At 40.4% G+C, this 16,810-nt stretch overlaps 1 long non-coding RNA gene across 1 annotated transcript; it reads left to right on the top strand.

Moving 5' to 3' along the window:
• The first annotated feature begins 6,812 nt into the window (after positions 1–6,812).
• LOC134300413 (uncharacterized) lies at positions 6,813–8,753 on the top strand. The gene is made up of 2 exons (XR_010007347.1): positions 6,813–6,985; positions 8,462–8,753. It is a non-coding gene; the product is annotated as an uncharacterized LOC134300413 (long non-coding RNA).
• Positions 8,754–16,810: the final 8,057 nt, after the last annotated feature.

Raw genomic sequence — 16,810 nt, 5'->3', positions numbered from 1 at the left:
GTTGTAACTTGCTATAACTATAATCCTAGCCATATCACTATTAACCATCTTGAGTACATATCAACACCCTAGCAACCACCTTAAATAAAAGAGCAACCAATAAGCATCAGCTTTGCCACCACCTAAAACATTATAGCAATCACATGAAATGCAATAGCAACTGCTACAAATCTGCAGTGAAACCATGGAAATGCTTAATGCACATTATTAAAAGTGCAATTTATTTATTGTTGTAGTTACAATAATTGCTATTTATAATTGTTGCTTTATACAAATATATTCAGGTTTATTTAGGCAATTTCAGGCAATTTAGTTTTATATAAAGTCATGCCATTAAAACTTGTTGATTGTTTGATTGCTTAAAAATAAAGAAGTGTTAATATGGACTTCTGAAACACATTTTGTGCCTGAATGGAAAGCAGATGGACTTGGGCTTCCAGGAAATTGCATGAGGGGGAGGGAGATGAAGAGATGGGGGATGTTTAGAGAAATAAAAGCCCCTCTGGTACAAAGGAGTCTGAATCCAGAAGGATTTGTTTTTCTTAGTTTTTTTTCCACAATCTTCTTCATACATGAATACCAATAAGTAATTTTATGTGCTATATATTTACTAGACCTCCCCCACCACCACCTCTCTCTCTCTGAGAGATCAGATCCCCCCTTTATCTTCATCTCACTATTTCTTCATTTCCTTTGGCCTGCATTATGGATTGACCACTCTCATGAGTTAATGGCATGTTCCGTAGGTTCAACCGTTCATTGCTTGGCTTTAGGCACACACATACAAAAACATGCCCACATCTGCCTCACAGTCTGCTCTCCAGAACAGTTCCATAACGATTTATTGATATCATATTCTTGAAAAAACACTGGGATAAAGTTGAGCTCTTTTTATGGCCTGTTTAATCTTAAATTAGTTAAGCAGTTTGATTGACTGCTTTATCATACTGGATTTGGGAACATCAGGAGGGAATGTTTGCACCACAGGGAAGAATCTGGTCCTTTCAAATTTCCTTACTTACACAACACATCAAAATGAGTACTGGACCTAAAAAAGACCAACAGGGATCTTTGGGACCCAAGTTTGATTCCATCTGCAGTTACTCTTTGTATGGAGTTTTGCCTGTTCTCTGTAGTGGTGTCCAGCTTAATAATAAAGCCCCATGATTTTACAATGGGATGTCCAAACTGTTAATGGCAGGTGTCCTCAAATTTTAATAATAATAATAATCCATTGTTTGCTGGGTAGCAGAGTGGTGAAGCTGTTAGAATGGGGGCTTTACAGCATTATGATTTCTGAACCCTGTCTGTGATGAGTTTTGCATGTAATACCAGTGGCTAAACAGGATTTGTCAAAATAATGACAGACTGTCTGTGATAAATTGCCTGTAGGTGCGACTTTTCCAGAAAGTCGTCATGACTTGTACAAAGTCTTACACAGGATGACGGTATTAGTAAGTATAAATGAATACTTTTCTCCTTCTTAGCTGTTTTTATTTTTTCTGTAGATCTGTTGTACAATTATACTGTATGTTTTATTTTTGGAGAGCTTTTTCCTGTTTCAGATCCTCTCACTTACTCATTTACATTTTTAATTTAATCACCTCCTCTCTTTTAGTCTACTGTATGATCATGAAATCTAACTTTGCTCACTTAGAACCAAAGTTTGACATAAAAAAAGAGACGTCATTAGCCTGAATATCTTTTGGGCCCTGAAAATGCAGAACTGAAAAAGAGGTTCTAATGTCACGTCTAAACCTGATCTGTTGATCACATGACTACTTTTATTTATATTACTGCCATTTATTATTTTTATTCATCTCACTTCCAAAAAATGTGTTTTGTTATTAAGGCCTGTGGGAGCTCACTGGTTAAAATACTTGAGTAGTGATCAGATGGTTGATGGTTCAATCCCTGCTTCCACCAAGTTGCCACTATTGGAACCCCTAAGCAAGGCCCTTAACTCTGTTTGGGTGTCCAAACTTTGTCATAAGTGAATTTCAAGTACCCAGTTTCCCTTTTTTTCTTAGTATAGGAAAAAAGATTGTTTACAGTGATCACTAATATGTTTGAGATGTGGTAGGCAGAGATTAAGTGGAAAGTGCTTGAGTTTTTTTTTAACAAAATTACATGTAGATATACACAGAAGAAATGACTTTACCAGTGACTGGTGACAAGTGGCTGCAATATTTGTCCATGTGGTCAGAACACTTCGTTCCTCTAGGCGCACGTCTTCATTTTATTAGGATTTTAAGTAAGACATAATTTTTAAAGACCCGTTTCTAAAATAGTTATAATCAGAGTGTAGTGTTAGGAAGTGCAGGAGCATCAGATTACAGGGTACAATCTGTCCTCTCACTGCGGCCAGGTCTGCCTGTTTCTGTCTCGATCGGCCTGTATGCTAGCAACGACTTCCCAGTTGGCTTTAAAACACAGTGCTCGCATATGGTACTAGTAAATGATTCAACAGTTCCTGTTCACTCAGAAATCACAATTTGTACTATCCGTACCAGTGCACATATGTTTAAATTAATTATATTGGTACAAGAATCAAATCAAGTCGAATTTACAGATTTCCATGTTCTTCTTTGCACTGGAAAGTCAATTTTACAAACAAAAGCACATAATTTGGCAAAAGAAACAGAAAACCTGGACCCCTGAGCAATGGAAGAAAGGTATTATGGTTTTATAAATCAACCTTTAATATATTTTCTACATTTGGACATAGACAGACATAAATTGAATAAAGGACAAAGACAACATGAAGAAACACAGGTGCTTGTGCTCATATGCGCTTCTCTATGGATAAATGAAAGCAAATATTCAAATTAGAGTGCAGCTAAAATTACATTAGGACAGCAATAACATTTTTGCATTGTGATATACACTGATCAGCCATAACATTAAAACCACCTCCTTGTTTCTACACTCACTGTCCATTTTATCAGCTCCACTTACCATATAGAAGCACTTTGTAGTTCTACAGTTACTGACTGTGGTTCATCTGTTTCTCTGCATGCTTTGTTAGCCCCCTTTCACCCTGTTTTTCAATGGTCAAGACCCCCACAGGACCACCACAGAGCAGGTATTATTTAGGTGGTGGATCATTCTCAGCACTGCAGTGATACTGACATGGTGGTGGTGTGTTAGTGTGTGTTGTGCTGGTATAAGTGGATAAGACACATCAATGCTGATGGAGTTCTTAAACACCTCACTGTCACTGCTGGACTGAGAATAGTCCACCAACCAAAAATATATCCAGCCAACAGCGCCCCGTGGGCAGCGTCCTGTGACCACTGATGAAGGTCTAGAAGATGACCGACTCAAACAGCAGCAATAGATGAGCGATCGTCTCTGACTTTACATCTACAAGGTGGACCAACTAGGTAGGAGTGTCTAATAGAGTGGACAGTGAGTGGACACGGTATTTAAAAACTCCAGCAGCGCTGCTGTCTGATCCACTCATACCAGCACAACACACACTAACACACCACCACCATGTCAGTGTCACTGCAGTGCTGAGAATGATCCACCACCTAAATAATACCTGCTCTGACCATTAAAGAACAGGGTGAAAGCAGGCTATGTTGAGAAACAGATGGACTACAGTCAGTAATTGTAGAACTACAAAGTGCTTCTATATGGTAAGTGGAGCTGATTAAATGGACAGTGAGTGTAGAAACAAGGAGGTGGTTTTAATGGTATTTTTAAATGTGTTTTCTGTGTCCTCATGTTCTCTTTGCTGTACCACCATTATTGTATGAGGATTTGAACGTATTTCTTATAATAAATATGCACAAATAAAGAAAATGATAAAAGATCATAATGTTTTCTCATGGCACAGTATATTTTCATTTTTTTGGCTGTTAGGGATCTACCCGTTCTGAATCTGAATCCTCCCTAATCTTGATAAGACCCTGTCTGGCTGCAAATTACACCCTGCATACACAATGCATAATCTCTACATCAGTATGAAGCTTTATCCAAATCCTCGAACCTGACTGTAAATTATCATTGCGGCGAAGCGTCATGAAGCCGCCTTAAATCATTATCTCGCTATTCTCCGGCGCTGTATTTTTACAGGATGTTTGCAGGTCGGGTGAACAGTGAGGGGCTGTAACTGAGAGTCAGCACAGGGAGAAACCCAGAGCAGGAAAGATGGAGGGGAGGGAGGAGGGGTTGTCACGGAGAAGGCGCAGTGGGAGAAATAGTGCCTCCTTAAACTTCTGACCCCCCTCTTCATTTCCCTCCCTGGTTGCTGCTGTCCCTCTCGCCTCCTGTCATCGCCTCCCTTCAGCTATCTTTATCCTAATTCTCTCACTGGATTTAACATCCATCATTTCTAGATCCTCTGCATAATAGAGCTACAAATCCTCAATGGCTGGCATCTCCACACGCCACCCTTAAAAATACTGTTCGTCCTAACCTCTATCTAAAGCCATCCATGCAAAACCCCCATTATACACTCACCGGCTCGAAAATGGGCGTTTATATACCAGAATTCCAAGGTTGCTGTGGCAAGGTTGTTAAACTAAAACAAAATTTTGCCTCATCAGCCTGTTGTAAATAAGCTTATTTCAAATACTGAGACAGGGCGCTCAGGGGGCGCAGCGGTAAAACATTCTACCCACTATTGCTGAGATCCCGAGCTCTCAAGTTCAAATCTCAGCTCTGCTATCAACCTGGCGGGCTCCTACATGCAGACTCCTGATTGGCTGTGGCTCAGTGGTGGGAGGGACCATGGCGGAATAAGGATCCTCGTTGATGCTCCAAGTGGCCTGTGCTGTCTGGTTGAGGCACATGTAGAAGGGCAGCTGATCACGGATGCCAGTGTATGATGCCAGTGTGAGACCCTGCAAATTAATTTTTCCACATTCTCTGATTTTTTAATGATGCCATGCATTGTTTAAGATGAATCAGCTAAAATTCCTGCTAAAATAGTTATAAATATTGATATAAACTGTTGGATGATGCATTTTATGACCCATCCTTTTTTCGAAATGAAAAATTTACAGTGTTCCTAGTCTTAAATCCCCTCTGTCCCAACCTTGTTTAATAAATAATACCCTACAGATATTCACATCACTCAGCATCTCACACACTGTCCCAACTTCTTCCTCTCACATGCTCTGTTATGGTCAGCACTACCATGACTTAAACCCATCTTACCAAGCCCTGCCATGGATTGGTAGGAACCTGGCCGTCCATGACCCTAACCAGGATGAAGCAGCTTATACAAATAAAATGAAAAAAAAAAATCATCCCCTATCGCATGGACTTATTTGGAAGCCTTGCAGTAAAATGAAAGCATTCGAGATTGTAACTCACAACCCGAGTTGATAAAAATCAGCTGACCATTTACTGCTCCTATTGCTCTCTATGCCAGGAAGAGACACACGGCACCCTGAGACAAAATACTGGTGCCCTTATCGGTCAAACATCAGAGGAGCAACAATAACCATTAAGAAACGCAGGATGTTATGCACGCACACACACATACACTTACACACACAGACCAGGATGGAATTCGGGAGTGAGGGTGAAAGAAGACAAAACAGCGACGAAGTCAAATAAACACAGCACAAGAGACAGAAAGACGGAGAAAGCTGGTGGGGGGAATTCGGTTGGTGCCAGCTTTGTGATGCCCTTATAGTTCTAACTAAAAAAGAAAGATAAGTCCTGCTGGAATGCACGTACAAAGTCATTATTTAAACCATTTTTCACAGCGATTGTAAACAAATATTTAAACACTTACATTTTTGCTGTTTACAATACATACAGGCAACATATCCACTTCAAATTGACACATTTGCTTGCTTTTTGCAGCACTTTAGTTCAATTTTGATCCATTTCTCTAGTTGAATTGTATTTTATTTATTTTATGGTTTCATCAGTGCCTAACATTACAAATGTTCTTTTGATTGAACAGGATCAAATGCACACAGACACTCACCAAAATCTATTGGATTCCCATAAGAGTGGAGGCTGTTATAGCTGCAAAGGGGAGGCAACTCTGTAGCAATATCCATAGTTTCGGAACAGGATGTCAAACAAGGTCAAGGTCAGGTGTCCACATACTTTTGGCCATAAACGTAAGAAAGACAGTAAAGACAGCTTTGCAATAAACAGATGTGAGACAGTAGCGGGGGTGTATTACAAATGCTCCTTTGACTAAAAGGGCACAAATTCACACAGACACACTTGTGGAAAGCCTTCCCGGAAGAGTGGAGGCTGTAAGAGCCTCAAGCAATGGGGGAAAGGGAAGGGGGGGGCAAGTCCATATTATTATAATATTATATTGGTTTTGGAACAGGAGGTCCCCACAACGTAATGGTCAGTTTTTTATTTGGCCATAATATGTACACGTACCTCCCAACTGAATGTGAACAGAAGACTTCAACTTTAGTTCTGTAAAACAAATGTAAAACAAGAAAGTACTAATAATTTTGGCCACGTCTGTACAGTCACACGTGTGTGTGTGTGTGTGTGTGTGAGTGGGCAGATTATAGGTGTCAGTACAGACCTTGTGAACGTTGCTGAGCATGACTGCTTATTAAGGGTTAAGAGCACATGGGCGTCTCTCCAGAGACCTCGTTCTATTTATAACTCACAGACTGTGTGAAAGTACTCAGAACTTCCAAACCACTGCCAAACATCTGGATTGCTGGGTATTATCATTGTGTGAGTGTGTATATGTGTGTGTGTGTGTGTGAGAGAGAGAGGAACAGGCACTGTAAATGGACACTTGTCACACCATGATTATGATTCTCTGTTTAACTTGACTGGATTTCACACTCAGGGTTCGGCGTTTGTGGTTTGGGATCTCTGGCAGCTCGGCCTCCGTCCCGCAGTTGAACTATGTATTTATTTAAAAGGCTCCTGATTACTTTCTGGCTGCTGATTTACGTTTGCCACTTCCAGAGAAACTACAGTAATTTAGGAAGAGAAAATGAAAAGGCTGATTCAGAAGGTCGGGCTACTTACTGTAAGTTACAAAACCAGGCAGTCAGGAAAACGATTTAGATCAGGAGGACCCAGACGTCAAGGATATTTTATATGAGTGTGTGTAAATGTAGTGAATCTTAATCCAGGGATTTAACCCGTGACTTTCAGGTTGAGCTGTCGGATTAAAGGAACTTTATGGTGCTTCTGATTCTCAGCTGTATTGAATTACTGCTCTGACCACTAGGCAAACAGAACTGATCCAGAAAGCCTCAATGTTCACGCACACGTCTACACACAAAGCAGGCACAGACACACACACTTTGCACCATCCTGATCTCATGGCCCACATGCCAGACAAGCCACGAAAGTTTAGTCTGTAATGGGATTTGTTTATATGCCAGACAGTATGGAAGTCCTCAGAGCAAGCCAAGCCTCGTCTCTGTTGTGTGTTTGTAGATTTGAAAGGATTGTTGTACCCTGTTTTAAAGAATCAGCATCTGGATGCAAGTGATTGTATCGTGTTCACACAAGTAGATAAGCACGAGGAGTTGAAGCTGGTAGTGAACAACTAGGGTTGCTAGATTTTAAACGTGACAAATCCGCAAAAATATGTAGGTGTGTTGGATGATATATTTACTTTTTATTGTATCCCATTTTTTTTTTAATGTAGCCTGACTTTGTTCTTTCAAAGTATTGCACCTACACATCTGTATTTTCCTTAGACTAAACCTGAACTACTACGTTTATGCTAATTCTAATCCTAATCCTAATTTAATTAGGATTATCTGCTTATTCCCCTAATTATCCAACCAGCCAAGAACTTTGAACCAAGGGGCGGCATGTTGGGTAAGTGGGTAGCACTTTCGCCTCACAGAAAGAAACTCCTGGGTTTGATCCCCAGGTTGGGCGGTCCGGGTCCTTTCTGTGTGGAGTTTGCATGTTCTCCTTGTGTCTGTGTGGGTTTCCTCCAGGAGCTCCGGTTTCCTCCCACAGTCCAAAAACATGCAAGTGAGATGAATTGGAGATGCAAAATTGTCCATGACTGTGTTTGACTTTAAACTTGTGAACTGATTAATCTTCGTGAATGTAATCAAAGTGTGTAAAACATGACGTTCAAATCCTAATAAACAAACAATCAAACTTTGAACCAAGACCTCAACATTTGATCTGAGTGACTCTGACATGGTCTAATTTAAGTATGACAAAAACTTCTGATCTACTGTGATTAATATGCACAACAATGTCTAGAGTTTACACAGAATGGTATTAAAAACAAACAGATAAACAAAAACATCCAGTGAGTGGCAAGTTTTAAAGGTCAGAGCTCAGAGGAGAGTGGTCAAACTGGCAAAAATGTATACGGTAACTTAAATAACTACACTTTACAACTGGAGTTACTGGAAAAGCATAAAAAATGCTTGTTTTCTTCACCTGAACAAGACGGGTTCACACAGGGATCAGTATTGCTCATGGAGAGTCACACACCTGATATCCATTATCCACTGTTTCTGTGCAGGCGTCATTGACCAGCCAACAGAGGCCATGAATAAAGCAGTGATGAGGAATCACTCCGGCGCTCCCGCCCAGGAAGACGTTAGCCAATCAAGTCTGCGTGTAGGCGGCCAACCGGCTGGTCACAGAGCTGATAAATATACCAGATTTGAAGATTTTAGTACAAAGGTTTAAATCATTCAGTCAAAAAACAAAACTGCTTTGGAAATCATTAAATGTCAGTTTATAAATATATGTTCTTTACATGTGTATGTAAACTATTTGACTAATTTTTATTATTCTAAAATGATTATCATCCCCAGCATTGAATCTGTGTGTATATAAATAAATGTATTTCCTCTGTGTCTCACTTTTATTACTTTACATGTCAACACATGCATTCTCTAAGTTACTAAAGATAATAAGGAAAGCATGGTTTCATTATGAACGTGTTGCCTGATGGCCATTGAGACGCTGCTAAAGCAAACACTGTAGCCTGACTAGCCGTCTGTAGTCATGGTTATTTGAAACTGTAAAGTTGAACCTGATGACAGAGTGAGTCTAGGGCTGAATGTCGGGTTTCTGCTGATCGAGCAACCGGGCTGCCGTGAGTGGGAGATGCTTTTTCATCGTGACTGTCTGAGTAATACCAAGAGAGAAAAAAAATAAAGGAAAACTAAATATTACATCAGTGTAACAGAATAAAACCCTTTAGATAAATGATAGAGGTGAAAAAACAAGACTGGAGGAAGCTTAGATGTCATATCAATAAATATTTAGTTCTTTAGTATTGATACAAAAGATTTATTATTGCAATTATTGCTAACAATACCAGCAAATGTGACACCTCAATATTATAATATTATTATTATTATTAGCTAATTCCACTCTCTATCACACAATTCCTGATGAGAATGTAAGGTCATCTGTCCATGAGCTGAAGTAGAAGTGTAAATAATGTATGCAACAGGATCCAATACAAAATATAAAAGCCAGTTCCCGTCTGAATGAAAAAAAACATGACAGAGTGGCCTGGTGAAGGTCGTGACCTGTGCTCAGTAATTTAGGACACGCATGCCGTGTTGAGACCTAAAACAAGCGGTCCATGTCTAAAAAAACAAGCTCCGCTAGTTCTGCAAAGTGTGCCAGTGTCACTGGTGCCAAGCATGGTGCGAGGAGTTTCACAAGGCTGGTAATTCTGCTTAAATAAATGGAAATGTGATTCAGTAAATGTGTTTCACTCACTTTTACTCTCTATAATTTTAGGGACATTATTTGGCGTGACAATATGCTACAAGGGGCAGCAGGGTGGCGCAGTGGGTAATGCTGTCACCTCACAGCGTCAGGGGCTGGGCGAAAAGGGTCCTTGAATGGGTTTCCTTCGGGTGCTCCGGTTACCTTCCACAAGCCCAAATACATGCAGTCAGGCCAAACTGAGCTACTAAAATTGCCTTAAGTGAGAGTAAATGAGTGTTTAAGTGTCTGCCCTGTGATGGACTGGCGGCCTGTCCTGGGTGTTTCCTGCCTGTCGTCCAATGAATTGGATGCACTGCGTTCCTGACCAGGATAAAGCAGTGGTGAAACAGACAATAAATAGAGTGTCTTATAGAGCTTGCTTTGTGCACAGCCATACTGAAACAGAAAAGGACCTTCCCTAAACTGTTATGGTACAGTTGTACAGATGTATTACACCTTTGAGCAACTATTGTGGCTAAAACACATGAATTAAATCATTAGAAGGCAGCTGGTCCAGCGTCCTGGGAGCTTTACTGAAGCTCTGTGGGTTTTTTAACAGTAATTTTTAATTTTTGATTAGATTCTTGGAGTCTAATGTTGTCAGGTTTCTCATAAAAGCATGAATCATAAATCATGAATGACAGGCAGCTGGTCAGACAGAGGGGGTCTGAACACTTATTTGTTTATTTGTCTAAGGTGGGCATTTCTTTTAGCAGCTGTTCATAAGGTTGAATGATACACAGGCTGTGCAAACTGACGTTGTCTGCTTTAGTGACTGGAAGGAACGGTGCAGTCTACAGGTGGTGGACAAAATAATGAAAACAACATATAAAAATGAGCTTAACTTGGAAGTGACAGATTAATAATTACTAACAGATTCTTTTGCTATTTTATTTCTGCATTTCTCCCCTTTTCTCCCAATTTAGCGTAGCCAATTTGCCTTCCACTGCTGGAGACCCCAATCGCCTCAGAGCAGGGCATATTTGGCTGATACATGCTCCCTCCTAAGCTTGTGCAGTCCACTAACCCCTTCATTTTCCTATGAGGCCAGTCTTACACACAGAGAGTCACGCACTGATCTCAGTGTTCCTCCACTTCTGTACAGGCACCTCTACTAACCTCTACGGGGTCCTTCCTTACAAAGCCACAAAAAAACCCGCCTTACACAGGGTCCTTACACAGCCAAATACCCTGCCTTACACAGGGTCCTTACACAGCCAGAAACCCCGCCTTACACAGGGTCCTTACACAGCCAAAAACCCGCCTTACACAGGGTCCTTACACAGCCAAATACCCCGCCTTACACAGGGTCCTTACACAGCCAAAAACCCCGCCTTACACAGGGTTCTTACACAGCCAAAACCCTGCCTTAAACAGGGTCCTTACACAGTCAAAAACCCCACCATACACAGCCAAAAACCCACCTTACACAGAGTCTTTACACAGCCAAAAACCCTGCCTTACACAGGCTTCTTAAACAGCCAGAAACTCTGCCTTACACAGGGTCTTTACACAGCCAAAAAACTTTGCCTTACACAGGGTCCTTACACAGCCAAAAACTCTGCCTTACACAGGGTCCTTACACAGCCAGAAACCCCGCCTTACACATGGTCTTTACACAGCCAAAAACTGGATTGCTTTTGTTATCTAAATTCAGCAGTGATTCATTTCATGTACACTATATGGTCAAGGATATGTGGACACACTTCCCAATTACAAAGTTCAGGTGTTTCATTACACCCATTGCTCACAGGTATATAAGAATCAAGTAAATAAAATAAATGATATGCTTCTATCGTTGTGGTAGTTTGAGGAAAGCCCCTTCCTCTTCCTATCAAACACCTTTGGGATAAAAATGTAACATGGATTGCAATCTACATATCCAACATTTATACCTGCCTCTCAAATGCATTTGTGACTGAAATTCCCACAGGTAAGCTTTAAACTCTTGTGAAAAACATTTCTAGAACAGTGGAATCTATGGAACCTATGTAGAGGCAAAAAGAGGAAGATAACTTCATTGTAATAATGGTTTTGGAAGGGGACATCCAACAAGCTTATGATCAGCTGTCCACATACTTTTGGGAATTTATTGTATGAATTCCCGGGTCGTGATCATGACAACGATGTAAATTCCAACCAACAATGTTAAATGCCACATTGAATGAGCAATGGAGGAAGTCACTGAGAATTACAGGAACCTACCAGGGACTTTGCTGAAGCGGTGTGGTTTAGGGAGCCATAACTTCTCTTTTAATCGTATTTCTGTAAACCAAACCAATACAGTGTAGAGTGTGTTACTTCAACTTTTACTTTGGAATGCATTGTGATTTACACTGATCAGCCATAACATTAAAACCACCTCCTTGTTTCTACACTCACTGTCCATTTTATCAGCTCCACTTACCATATAGGAGCACTTTGTAGTTCTAAATTACTGACTGTAGTCCATCTGTGAACCAACTAGGTAGGAGTGTCTAATAGAGTGGACAGTGAGGACCATTGAGGAACAGGGTGAAAGCAGGTTAAAAAAGTATGTAGAGAAACAGATGGATTACAGTCAGTAATTGAAGAACTACAAAGTGCTTCTATATGGTAAGTGGAGCTGATAAAATGGACAGTGAGTGTAGAAACAAGGAGGTGGTTTTAATGTTATGGCTGATCAGTGTATTTCCTGTAATTTAATTGCATTTATTTCCGTTTGATTTATTATCCAAGTGACACAGAGTCCAATGCAGAAGTATAGTTCAGCAGGGTAAAGGACCTTTCCCTCGTGCCAACAGTGGCTTTCTGGCAGTTCTAGGATTTGGACTCAGAACCTTCCGGTCACTATTGCAAAACTGTATTTAGTAAGCTGCCAGTTCCAACATTAGCAATCGCGAGCTCTTGTCTGGGAACGCTCCACTGGATATCTTTAAAATCTCTCGCTCACAGGCCTTTTATAAGTTATTGCAGGTGTATCCACAAATTCATGGCTATTCACTGACCAGAATGGTCCGGCCTGCTTTTCCAAGCTTTTGTTTACGTTTAGCGCTCGTCACAGGCGATTAACTAAAAAGTCACGTCATTAAGTGTGTTTTTCACGCAGCGACCCGGTTTGGCTCAATGTTTTCACACTGTCTGATGTGTTTGTGGAGCAGGGTAGCGCGTTTCTGGAGATGCCGGAGCAGTATATGATGATTCAGTAACATCCAGTAAATTTTTTCCCACACGTAGACATGCGCCTTTACGGAAAATACTCAGACTTGATCACAAGATACTGTATGCACAACACTGACTGGCGTGCTGATAAGTGCATGAGACAGTCAGGATGTCACGCCATGGCAAATACTTGAGAAAAACAAAGATGTTATATATTTATTTTATATATTTGATGGCTCAGCGGTTATGGGAATGATCTGTTGGTCGAGGGTCAGTAGACCACTGCCAAGCTGCCACTGTTGGGGCCTTGGGCAAGTCCATTAAACCTGTATCAGCTTGATGTTGCTTTAAATGAAAGCATCTGTCAATGCCTTAATGTAAATGCTATAACCATACACGACTCTAGCATGTGTCGGTCTATGACGGTGATGGAAGATTGTGCACTAGACTGACAGGTACATTACAGGTGGTGGGCAAAATAAACAGCCAATGAAAGAGTCCCAATGTGAAGTGATGAGCACAAACACAAACACAGCTGCATGTGTGTGTTATTAAGTTTATAGACATTTATCAGCACGTCAATATGCCAGATTTTGAAGCCGTAAAGATGTTACCATTGGTTGGTAAGATTACATTCGTTAAGAAGCTCTCAGGGACTAAATAATCAAACATTATGAACTGAAAAGCAACCTAGCCATAGCATTTCTGTCAGTACAACTGACATTAGGCCTAATCCACAAGTGGAAAGTTCAGAAACCACAAGATAAACCACAGGCAGATGGATCACACAAGACCTCACAAAGGAACAGTTACACACTTCTTGTCTTGGGGATGTAGCTTAATGCTAATGTGTGCTCTGCATGTATGAGGTACTGGGTTCATGTCCCAACATGTCCATGAAACGTCTTTTATACAATTTCCCCTCGGGATTAATAAAGTTCGCTCCATCCATCAATCCGTCCATCCATTATACAATAAGCAGTGAACTGCCTTTACGCCTGGGACGTTTCCATCATGTTGCAGATGCTTTTATCCAAAGTGACTTAGTGTTGTGACTAAATACACTCCATGTAATTGAGGGCTAAGAGCCTTGCTCAAGTGCCCAACAGTGGGAGCCTTGCAGTGGTGGGACTTGAACCAGCAACCTTCCAATTATTAGTCCAGTACCTTAAACACAAAGCTACCACTGACCTATCTAAGAAGAATTTAATTCGTCTCATCTGGGCTTTTCAGCTATTATAACCTCACACATGAAACCAATATAACTCAAGATGTTCTTAAAATATTAAAATGTAAATCAATCAACCAATCAATAAATAAAGGTGCTTACATGGCTAAGCTAAGCCAGTCTTCTAATTAGAATGGAAAAAGCTCATTATTTATAACTGTAGATATAACAAAGCTGTAAAGTATTAATGTTATTCATTTATGGCGTATAAATACTGTTCCACCATATAAGCTGAGTTTTTTTTAGACATAATGTTTATAAATACAACCATTTCTGTTTATATGCATAACCACAGAGTCATTGTGTGGGTAGATCTGAAGTGAATATGTTCAATAAAATGAGAAGAAATGAAACCAAACGTTGTTGAATAGTTATAGAGGAAGTTTATACGGACGGTTAGATCTACTGTCACTGGAACTGTTAAACTGCTGTGCATTGGCTTATGGATGTATGTATATATGGATGGGCAGGTACGCCATCTAGTGGCAAATGTAGGATCAGTACCTGGTTTTATGGAGGTTTTCATATATAACAACAGCCGTTCTTCTGAAAAGACAAGAATGTGTGCCCATTTACCCAAAACAGCATTTTTATAGCTGGGTACTAATGTTGGTCAAGAAAGTCTTAACTGATGTTCCAGTTAATTTCAAAACTGTTAAGTGGGACTGAGGTCAGGACTCTGAGCAGGACCAAACTTGTCCTGGACCTGTCTTTATAGAGCTTCCAGTGCTGGAACAGGAAAGGACCTTCCCTAAGCTGTTGCTGCAAAGTTGTGAGCATACAACATACTTCATATCATTGATTTATTACACCTGTTAGCAACTGTTATGACTGAAACACATGTATTCAATATATGTATTCAATAATTACAAGAGGTGTCTCAATACTTTTGCCTCTCTGGTGTATTTTTAACAGGCAAGTCAAGTCAAAATCAGATTATAGGTACATACGGGGTGGGTGTGGAGCTCTCCATAATACTGTCTTTGGTTTCGAATAAGATGGTCAGTCACTTTTGGCTATGTAGTTTATACTGAGTAATTTCTCAAGTATGAGTCAAACATTCGTTCCTAACAAAAACTGCTTTACTTTTTAACGAATTATTAAAACTGAAAGCAAATGAAAGCAGAAATAGTCAAAGCGTCTGTGTGATTATTTTTCCCAGACGAAGGTAAACTGTTCTGGGTCAGAGTAACATCAGGAATCTGTCCAAGTGTTTATTTAATGGTAATAAATGTAAAAACAAGTGCTGGCTGTTCATTAGTTTCAGTGTTGGTGGGAAAATCGATAACATGTAAAGAAGTTGAAGGACAGTTTCAGAGCAGGTGAAAACAGTACGTTCTACTTGATTAGAAACACAAACAGAATTTACCAGAAACTGTCTAGGTAAGGTTTAAAGGCATAACATTAAAACATTGGCTCATCTCAGGATCTGGTATGTTATTAATTATATGACATTTTAGTCACATAAACAATGGCAGACACCAAACCTGACATGAATTGGAACAAAGGTTGTGAGCCAGACAGACTAGTTTAGTTGAAGATCTCTTGTCAGCAGTGAACAGAATGAACTATGGTAGATTATACCAAAAAAGCTGACCACTTTAAATAAGTCCTAAACATCTGCAAACCACTAACGGAGACAGGGAGAATGGCTTCTCTTTTTGTGGTGGTCCCAGTTGGCTCACGCTTTGGCCTTTTCTCTGAGTCATAATGCACTGGGTTAGAGGAAGTCTAAGAAACAGATGCTGATCAAACAGACTTGACCTTTACACTCGTCCTCTGAGGATTAGCTCCAATCTGTCTCTCTGTATTTTCCTGAAATTGAGGGCAGGATTATCCTGGGTATTAATCTTCAGATGTTTGCCAGGGTCTATTAAAGTGACCACACATAAAAGGATACAAAAAGCCTTCTCTCTCTCGTCTGGGAGGTCTTTTCGCTAGATTTTGAAGTGTGTTTGTGGGAATCTGTGCACATTTGTGAGGTCAGGCACTGGTGTTAGATGAAAAGGCCTGGCTCACAAATAAGACTCCAAATCATTCAGGTGGTGGTCGGCGGTGTTGAGGTCAGGGCTCTGTGCAGACCACTGGAGTTCCTCCACACCAAACCTTGCTTTGTTCACAGGGGCACAATCATGTTGGAACAGGAAAGGACACCCAGGCTGTTGCTGATCATGTCTTTTATTTTATATAAATTATTTGAAACACTTGTCAGCAATTCATCTGGCTGAAACAACTCAACTAATCAGTTATAAGGATACCCATATACTTTTAGCTATGCAGCATATTTTAGTAAATGTTATTGGCTATTATTTATTTGAAGAGAACCTGATGTGTAATTTTCCTCTTTTATTTAAAACTCCACAAATGTATCAGCCAGCAGAGGTCGTAACTGCAGCAGTTATGAATCTTCCTGCACTCCCACCCTTGCACAGCCAATCAATGTCCATATAGGCACCCAACCTACCAGTATGGAAGCTGAGATTCAAACCTGCAAGTTCGAGATGTCAGCACTGGTGTGTTAGCATGTTTTACCGCTGTGCCCCCCATGCACCCCTATGTGTGGTTTTATTATAAACCTTGTAACTTTGTAATTGCATCCACAATGATTTAGCTGAGTAAAGAGCGATGTTTATAAAACAAGATAGATCACCTAATCCCCCCCCCCCCCCCCCCATCCCTGGTGCCCCATTGTTTATATTCACTGATGTATTGTGATGTGGGAGGGAAGAGGATTTTATAAAGCTGCGTGTAATTTGATTGGAAGCAGCA

Source organism: Trichomycterus rosablanca, chromosome 22 (genome assembly GCF_030014385.1).
Source record: "Trichomycterus rosablanca isolate fTriRos1 chromosome 22, fTriRos1.hap1, whole genome shotgun sequence".
NCBI lineage: Eukaryota > Metazoa > Chordata > Actinopteri > Siluriformes > Trichomycteridae > Trichomycterus > Trichomycterus rosablanca.
This window is presented reverse-complemented; position numbering and strand designations above follow the sequence as displayed.